Below are 9,298 nucleotides of genomic sequence, written 5' to 3' on the forward strand. Positions count from 1 at the left end.
AAGAGAAGGTGATCTGAGCTCTAGAGGAGAATAGTCCACAGGAGCAGCAATGCAGACAGGAGCCAGCATGGAGCTTACTTCCTAGGGAGAACAAGGAATGTGGGCAATGACTCAGCTTTTTCACATCTCTGATTTCAGTAATACCCATTCATTTTTCCGGGCCTCTTGCCCAGGAAAACCAACGAAGCCCACACCTTATGTTCCAGGAACCAAGGGAATTCTGTGCAGGCTCTTGTTATGGTTCATTAGCATGTTTTACACCCCTCCTTTAGCATGGCCATCTGGCTTCAGAAAACACTCAAGTTAATGAGCAATTAGTACACAGTTCCAATGACAGACTGGTCCTCCGGATAGGAGATGAGTCAACAAGAATCCCTGACTACAAACCTTATCCTCAAGTGGAGGTGATGGCAAACGTATACACAGATCACTACAAGGCAAGTCCAAGGGTCCTAAATTCTTTGTTAAAGAGAAAATTCAGTGTTAAATGAGTAAAAGACTTAAAGACTAATCCTACCGAGTTAGTTTGGGGAAAGTTTCAAAGAAAGAGTGATTGGGGTTTTTTGTTTTTTTAATGTTGGGAGTGGAATTTTACATCTGGAAGAATGAACAGAATTTACTCGATCTTCTAGATCAGGCCAAACCCCCAGTGCACAGCCGTCACAATGTAATTGGCAGGACCAAAGAAGTTCTCAGAAGTCCTGTAGAACTTTATTTGTATGCAATTCCAGCCCTTTACGCTGTCACCACCATCACTTTTTGAGCACCTCCAGTGCAGGGCACTATGGTAAGTACTGATGATATTAACAGGGGAAAAAATTCCCTCAGGTGATGATCTAATAAAGGATATAGACATAAAAATTGCTTAGGGGTACATTTTCCCCTCATCGAACTAAAAGATACATTTATACAAAAACTTGTACATATTAGTGCAGCCTTATTCATATTAGTAAAAAAAAATTGAAATGTCAATTGGTTATGGATAAATAAAATGTTAATTGTCCATATAATGGAATCTTATTTAGCTGCAAAAAGAAGTGAAGTACGGGTACATAGTATAAGGTGGATGAACCGTGAACACATTAGGCTAAATAAAAGAATCCAGACACCAAAGGCCACAGGCTGTATGATTTCATTTGTATGACATGTCCAGAAGAGACAAATCCATAGAGACAGAGTGAAATAATGGTCGCTGAAGGAGACAACGGGAAGTGACTGCTGATAGACACGGGGTTTCTTTTGTGGGTGTTGAAAATGTTTTGAAATTAGGTTGTGGATGAAAAGGGGCCTCATGCTAACCTGACAAGCTCAGGGAAGGCCTTGCAAACTCAGAGACCTAAAATCACCACAAAGGATGGTCTGAAATTAAAACTTTCCAGCTAAAAGCAGTTGATGGCAGGTAGTCATGTCCTAGACCAGTGTTTCCCAAACTTTTGACATATGTGTACCCCTTCTATAATTTTCTTTTTTAAAAAAATATATTTTATTGATTTTTTACAGAGAGAAAGGGAGAGAGATAGAGAGCTAGAAACGTCTATGAGAGAGAAACATCGACCAGCTGCCTCTTGTGCACCTCCTACCGGGGATGTGCCCACAACCAACGTACATGCCCTTGACCGGAATCGAACCTGGGATCTTTCAGTCCGCAGACCAACACTCTACCACTGAGCCAAACCGGCTTCGGCAACCCCTTCTATAATTTTCATAATGCTGAGTACCCCTCGTACTCATGAGAACGTAGAATTAGGCGCAGCTAAGCACGGTGCAGTGCATATCCCCACCAAACTCTTCCCGTATCCCCGGGGGTACATGTGCCACACTTTGGGAAACACTATTAGGCTATACTCTTTCCTGACAAAGGTCAATCTTTACTTTAAGCTTGTCTGTTGTCTTTCATATCTAAAATAATATACCTTTGGACTGTTAGGGTAACTTCCCTTTTTCCAAACCTCTCAGGGCACAGCAGTGCACCAGAACAGAGACTGTAAGTCCTTTCTTTGTTACTTTTATCATGTTCATTGTTGACTATAACAATCCTGTACTCACATTGTGAAATATGTGCATGTCTATCATTTTACTTTTTATCTAATCCCAGAAGTCCCCCCGCCACCTCTGCTTTCTCCTGCCTCCCTAATCTCTCACCAGTGAATTTCATATAACCAATTTATGTCTTCTCTTTTGAGTGTAATGTATAAAAGTAAAGTGCAAACTGCCTTTCTCTGGAGCATTATCTCAATCCATTGAGATTTTGCTTCCAAGCAATTGTCAACAGTTTGGCTCAAATAGACTCACTAAATTCTTCACAGGTTTGAATGTTTCTTATATTGGCAAGAGAGTGGTGATGGTTGTACAAACTCTGTGGATACACTAAAAACCACTGAATTGTATTTGGTATATAAAATTTATGTCAATAGAAAAACGTTTTTAAAAATTCCCTCATAGCCTCTAAATGAGGGTAGGGAAATTGAATATCAAGGCATCACCTGAGCCTTGGAGATTGGCTCCATTTTATAGTTAATGACATAAGGGAAGAAGCAGTCTTCCTCACCGACTGATTCAGCAGACTTTTCTAAATCATGACTTCATATGAAGATGGTAAGAGTATTCCTGTGTAAGCAACAGTACATTCCCTCATTAACAATAGTCCTGATTTCCTCCATAGGGGATCATTCTTATTACCATCAAATCTTAAAAGTACCTCAAGGACTTTGAGTCCTACTGATATATAAGGTGTAAATGACTACACGAAGAATAGAACAAAAGTATGACAAGAGAGGTCTGGAGGGTGCTTAGTGCCTGGAAGAGGATGTGCAGAGCGAGGCTACAGAAAAACAGGAAAAATAACAATGAATCATCAAAGACAAGTAACATATTTCTCAACTTATCAATAGCTAAGTCATATTGGCTAAGAGAGCCAAAAATTAGAGTCCTTCCTCTCAAGCCCTCTTTTAATAACAGCTGAGGAAACATAATTGCTATTTTTGTTCAAAGTCATATTTAGGACAGGCAGGGTTTTCTTGTGCTCTAAAGAAAGGTAACTACGGTAACTCTCTGAACAAAATTTTTTTTTTCTTCCATGCTAATCCAATCCTGATTTCTCCTAAACACACACACACACACAAAATCACACAACGTTTTAACACTGTAGTGAAAAGGTTTTGCAAGGCCTAAACAATGACCAAATTGTGAGGGTCAGCTAGGGAATCGGAAGATTTGGCCAATGAGCTAAGCAGAGGAAGAGGAGGAGGAGGAGGAGGAAAAGGAGGAGAATGGTTTGAACTAAAAAAGCGAGGGATTTATGAAGAAATTGGTCTCCACCAGTCCCAGATGGCGAGCAAGATGCTGCCAGCTCAACTCAGCCTGGATGCTGCAGTGCAGCTTCCCTTTAATTAATATCTCACACTTCCAAACAAAGTGGGTGAAATCACAGAGGACTTTGCCAGGATTCTTCTTGGCTTAAACGAGCCAAAGTTGAGCTGAGTTAAGGATTTATTAGGCAGTGCCGTGAATACGCTCAATGCAGTGTTTATTCTCTTAGCTGTGTAAATAGATTTGACGGTAGTGTCACCATCAGTTCACAGAAGATACTTCTCTTCATGTGGTCTGATGTTGGCTGTGAGGCATCTGCACATTATTCATTATCCTCAGAGCGTTTTCCTATCCTTAACCACCCTTCCTATTGCAATCCTTCTCCCCTAATTTGCCGAGTGTAGGTGATGATCCAAATCATCAAAACCCTATCAGAATTGCCTGCGTAACTCTCTGGGATATAGGGAATACAGGAAAGAATATGAATAAAGCCAAGCACAGGGCTGTCAACACTTTTACTATAGTGTTTGCTTACTTGGTGAGCACTCGACCCACAAGGTACAGCTCAAAGTCATCCTTCTCTATCTCTTTGCTTTCCCTTTGTAGGTGGGATCAATTACTCCAGCCACGTCCCCTCATCACTTTACATCTACTTTCTCTGGAGTGTGTAAACCTGTTAAGGTTATTTATCAATAAATTGTGAATGCTTTGCAAGAAAAGCCATATTTTGACCACTTTGTATGGTTGAGGATCTGTAAGCATGCTCAGAATAATAATAAATGCAGGTCAAAGTGAAATACTAGTTAAAATCTCAGTGCAGAGCCTTCCCCAGAATGCAGCCACACTGCCCCCAGGACAGCAAGTCTCCACTTTGTTTTGTTACAAAGATGAGTAATTTAATGACTCTAGGGATAATGGAGTTCTAACATTTATCATTACCAACAATCCTCCACGTAGGATCAATACACAAGTGTTTATTCAGTGCTGTTTCGTACAGGCTTGGAGCTGAGAAGCTCAGTCACCCATCACTCAACTTCATGGCATAAATGCTATCCTACCTTTTGGTGGGGAAAAAAAATCCAATTCATTTGATTTGACTTTTTCTAGGTATTTACCGCATCATTTCATTTCCACCCAATGTCAATAGATTTCATTTTTTGTTTATTATATCCTGATGTCAATATAAAATCAAGGTGGTTTCCAGTATTTACTTTTCTTCCCCTTTTGAAAAGTATACTTCCCTTTTTTAAAGTTAATATTTAATAATATTTTTTACTTAATAATTTGTCTGTTATTCCTTGTTGACAGAACAAGGCGAGGTCGGCTGGTCAGTGAATAAGCAAATTTATTTCCTTACTTTCATCGGAAAGATGGCAGCTACAAGAAGTACTTTATAGAGATGCATTTCCCAAGGATTCTTTAAGATCTTTGTGTTGTAGTCTAAATTTCTTTAATGTCAATATGTTTAACAAAGAATTTTGAGTTTTACTATTATTGTTCTAATTTCTAAACTAATTTCTTATATGCCTATTGATTTCCCCCCTCTATTTCTTTCTCCCAGGTGCATGTGTATGTTTGTGTGTGTGTGTGTGTTCTGTCATATACTTAGTCCTGCTCCAAGCAATTAAAAAATTTAAAGCTAGAACTCTAATATACAAATAACATGATAGAAGAAGTCATTTCCTTGCTGCCTTCCACAAAATGGAACAAGCCAGGGCTTCACTCTGTGACTTCAGGGATCTAGAAGTGATCTGGCTTCAAAATTAAAGTGCCTTTGATCACTGGCCCTTTTAGATTCAGAAAAAACCTACATTAAAATATATATAGCCGATACCGGTTTGGCTCAGTGGTAGAGCGTTGGCCTGCAGACCGAAAGGTCCCAGGTTTGATTCCGGTCAAGGGCATGTACATTGGTTGTGGGCACATCCCCAGTGGGGGGTGTGCAGGAGGCAGCTAGTTGATGATTCTCTCTCATCAATGTTTCTAGCTCTCTATCGCTCTCCCTTCCTCTCAGTGAAAAATCAATAATATATATATATATATATATATATATATATATATATATATATATATATACACATATATATAGTGAGAGAGAAACATTGATTTGGCTGCTTTCTCTATGCCCCCTATTGGGGACCAAGCCTGCAACCTGGACATGACTCCTGGCTCATAGGCTGATGCTCCAACACTGAGCCACACCAGCCAGACAGAAAGAACTACTCTTTAGATGACCACCATGTCTTGAAGCATCCACACCTGCAATGAAAGAATTCAGTCAACCTGTCACCCAACTTCATGACATAAATACTATGCCTTCAAGGAGGGGACTCACCATTTGGTGAGAGTTTGTGCCCAGAATGCACCGTAGGAAATGACCACTTAAAGATCCTACAACCATCAGGCGAAGCTGCTGCTGTTACACCCTGCATTGACTTTCCCGGGAGGCTGATGATTCAAGACCAAGATGATCACCCAGCAAAAGTATAGGTGTTTTCAAATGTGAAAATTCTGGATCCCGTGGCTTCAGATGAGAAGACTGCATTTGGAAAGGAAGTAAATTGCGTTGAGAGTGAGCATTCAATAATAATTCCTGCACTTGCTCTGAGGACTGGGTGCTGAAGGCACTCCCTGTTCCCCCCTCCTGAGTGCACAACCTTCCCTGGTGCCCTCCTGTGAAAACTCAGCCTTGCAGTCTCTCTTGCAGTCTCCCCAGAGTGGGTCAGCCGGGGCACCAGAGAGCAAGCTCAGCCAATTTGTGTCAACCTATCTGGCCCTTGAGGGGGCCTCAGATTGAACTGTTCAAGCAAAGTATCTTCATATAACATAAAACCATTCTACAACCAACCACATGGGCGATTACATAGGTGGCACTTTCCTTGAAAATGGCTGGCAGGTGGGGAGGAATTGCACAGCATTTCCCCATATGTTAACTGCTTTTCATTTCAGGTCTGGAAATAAAACCGAGCTTAATCATCTCAGCAGGGCTGACTAACAGTATGCCTATGTGTTTGGGCCTTATGTCGATTCTTTCCCAGATCAAGATTTGCCCAAGAAAAAAAATAGAAAGCTACATTTAAAATTTAAGTTGCCTAAGCTGACTTAGTGGTTTGAATGACAACCTGTGGACCACGAGGCCATATGCCTGGGTTGCGGGCTCAATCATCACTGGTGTTTCTATCTCTCTTTTTCTCTCCCTTCCTCTCTGGAATCAATAAAAATATATTTTAAAAAATTAAAATTTTAAAAAAAACTTAAGTTGCCTAAGTAGCTTAAGTAGTCCAATGCAACTCTATCAGTGTATATTGAATACGTGCAGTGTGCAAGACACCCCGAGAATATGAAGATGAATGAAACATAAAGCTTCCTCCCATTGCCATCTCTGGCATTTCAAACTGTCAAGGTGAATGTGTGGCTGCAAACACATGGGCTGAAGATCTGGGAAAACATGCCAAACCCCAAATTCATTCTTATTTTTAAACTGATGACCAACCTAAGCCTAAAAGTGGAAAAAAGGTTCAAGTAGTAAATGCTATTTAACCTTGGTAAGCCCTCCAAATTTATAGTCCTGGCTATCTGCTAGCCAACTTGTATCTGTTTTGTTTGTTTGTTTGTTTGTTTTTATTGATTTCTGAGAGGAAGGGAGAGGGAGAGGGAGAGAGAGATAGAAACATCAATGATGAGAGATGTTTGGGGTCTTCTTGCATGCTCCCTACTGGGGATAGAGCCTGCAACTCAGGCACGTGCCTTTGACCAAAATCGAACTGGGGACTCCTCAGTCCACAGGCTGACATTCTATCCACTGAGCCAAATTGGTGAGGGCTATCTTTTTTTTTTCTTTTTTTTTTTTTTTCATTTAAGACAGGGAATACTTTATTCAAACCCATCAGAGAAATTGACAATTTGGATCTGTAACAAAGCATTGTTTTAATGCATAAGCCAGTAATTGTATATGAGAGTGTACACTGCTCTACATACAAATGAACTGATCAGACCAGAACTTTTCAATGTTCAAAACAGAATAAGTTTCCCTGTAAAAGCAGCATCATTGTGACATTTTAAATTTAGTATTCCTCTCCTTCTTCCTCACCCTCTCCTTCAACAGAATCCACACCAACTTCCTCATAATCCTTCTCCAGGGCAGCCATGTCCTCACGGGCTTCAGAAAACTCTCCTTCCTCCATGCCCTCACCCACATACCAGTGGACAAAGGCACGCTTGGCATACATCAGGTCAAACTTATGGTCCAGGCGGGCCCAGGCCTCAGCAATAGCTGTGGTGTTGCTCAGCATGCACACAGCTCACTGCACTTTGGCCAGGTCTCCACCAGGGACCACAGTGGGGGGCTGGTAATTAATGCCAACTTTGAAGCCAGTGGGGCACCAGTCCACAAACTGGATGGTACGCTTGGTCTTGATGGTGGCAATGGCAGCATTGACATCTTTGGGGACCACATCACCACGGTACAAAAGGCAGCAAGCCATGTATTTACCATGGCGAGGGTCACATTTCACCATCTGGTTGGCTGGCTCAAAGCATGCATTGGTGAATTCTGCTACAGAAAGCTGTTCATGGTAGGCTTTCTCAGCAGAGATGACAGGGGCATATGTGGCCAGTGGGAAGTGGATGCGGGGATAGGGTACCAGGTTGGTCTGGAATTCAGTCAGATCAACATTCAGGGCCGCATCAAACCTAAGGGATGCAGTGATGGAGGACACAATCTGACCTATCAGCCTATTCAAGTTAGTGCAGGTTGGGCGCTCAATATCGAGGTTTCTACGACAGATGTCATAGATGGCCTCGTTGTCAACCATGAAGGCACAATCAGAGTGCTCCAGGGTGGTGTGGGTGGTGAGGATGGAGTTGTAGGGCTCAACTACAGCTGTGGAGACCTGGGGGGCTGGGTAAATGGAGAATTCCAGCTTGGACTTCTTGCCATAATCGACAGAGAGCCGTTCCATCAGCAGGGAGGTGAACCCAGAACCAGTGCCCCCACCAAAGCTGTGGAAAACCAAGAAGCCCTGAAGGCCTGTGCACTGGTCAGCCAGTTTCCGAATTCGGTCCAGGACGAGGTCAATGATCTCCTTGCCAATGGTGTAGTGTCCACGGGCATAGTTATTGGCAGCATCTTCCTTGCCTGTGATCAGCTGCTCAGGGTGGAAGAGCTGGCGGTAGGTACCAGTGCGAACTTCATCAATGACTGTGGGTTCCAGGTCTACAAACACTGCCCTGGGCACATGCTTGCCAGCGCCTGTCTCACTGAAGAAGGTGTTGAAGGAGTCATCTCCCCCGCCAATGGTCTTGTCACTTGGCATCTGGCCATCAGGCTGGATGCCGTGTTCCAGGCAGTAGAGCTCCCAGCAGGCATTGCCGATCTGGACACCGGCCTGGCCAACATGGATGGAGATGCACTCACGCATGGTTGCTGCTTGGAGGCTGCCGAGCGGATGGCGGAGAGGAGGAGGAGAGGTTGTTGCTTCTTACAGCGCGACTCTTAGGCGGTCGATGTAAGAGAACCTCAGGGCTATCTTTTTTTAAAAATAGTCATTGGTTCAACAAATATATTTCTAGCATCTATTACATCCCAGGTATTATACCATTCAAGGCACCAGAGGTATATCATTAGACAAAATAAGTAAAAATTGTGGCTTACATTTCTGGAGCTTACATTTTGGTAAAAGCATAGCAATTATAATAACAGATGTGTTTTCCATACAAAATTGATAGAGATTAGGTATTTTCTGCCAATATTATTTTAGAAAGAATTTTTATTGACCAACACCTGAATTGAAAATTAACTTTCTAAATAATGGGCACGTTAGTTGCTATTTAATTAATTATGCCCTTGTGTTTTTTTTTTGTGTGTGTTTTTTTTAAATAATACTGTATTTGTTAAGTACCCTAAAAATAAGTGCAACTAGATTAATAAATACATATGCTTTCAATTACTCATTTAAAATTTTAAAATATATTCACCAAGCTGGCACTA

At 41.8% G+C, this 9,298-nt stretch overlaps 1 pseudogene; it reads right to left on the reverse strand.

The window, feature by feature from the left end:
- Positions 1–7,370: 7,370 nt before the first annotated feature.
- Positions 7,371–8,828, reverse strand: LOC118719498 (annotated as a pseudogene).
- Between the last annotated feature and the right edge of the window lie 470 nt (positions 8,829–9,298).

This window comes from Pipistrellus kuhlii, unplaced genomic scaffold (genome assembly GCF_014108245.1).
Source record: "Pipistrellus kuhlii isolate mPipKuh1 unplaced genomic scaffold, mPipKuh1.p scaffold_m20_p_15, whole genome shotgun sequence".
NCBI lineage: Eukaryota > Metazoa > Chordata > Mammalia > Chiroptera > Vespertilionidae > Pipistrellus > Pipistrellus kuhlii.